Source organism: Galeopterus variegatus, unplaced genomic scaffold (assembly GCF_000696425.1).
Source record: "Galeopterus variegatus unplaced genomic scaffold, G_variegatus-3.0.2 Scaffold1575, whole genome shotgun sequence".
In the NCBI taxonomy this organism is placed as follows: Eukaryota; Metazoa; Chordata; class Mammalia; order Dermoptera; family Cynocephalidae; genus Galeopterus; species Galeopterus variegatus.
In genome coordinates, this window is record NW_007727686.1 from 384,296 (window position 1) to 384,672 (window position 377).

Genomic DNA, 377 nt, shown 5'->3' on the forward strand with positions numbered 1-377 from the left:
AGCTTGATGTGAGGGATATGGTTTGGCCTTTAAGGGGGTAGTGGGGTTGGTATGCTGGCAGATGGAACAATTACGAGAGATTTCTTGCAAGAGAGTTTTATCGGCTGGGGTTAGAGGGAAGAAAGTTTGGAGGAAGAGAGCTAAACTTCGGGGGTTTGAATGGAATAAATCATGGAGAAGACGGAAAAAAGAAGATTTATCATTTGCTGTTGGAGTGGGGTTATTTATGGTGTCTGGTAGAAGAGGGAGGAGTGAAATGTTTGTTATGTCTGGAGTGAGAGGACCTGCAGTGGCGGCCATTCAAGCTGTATTGTCAGCTTTACAATTGCCTCGGGTTATGGGAGAGTTGTCTTTTTGATGTGCTTTACAATGGGAGA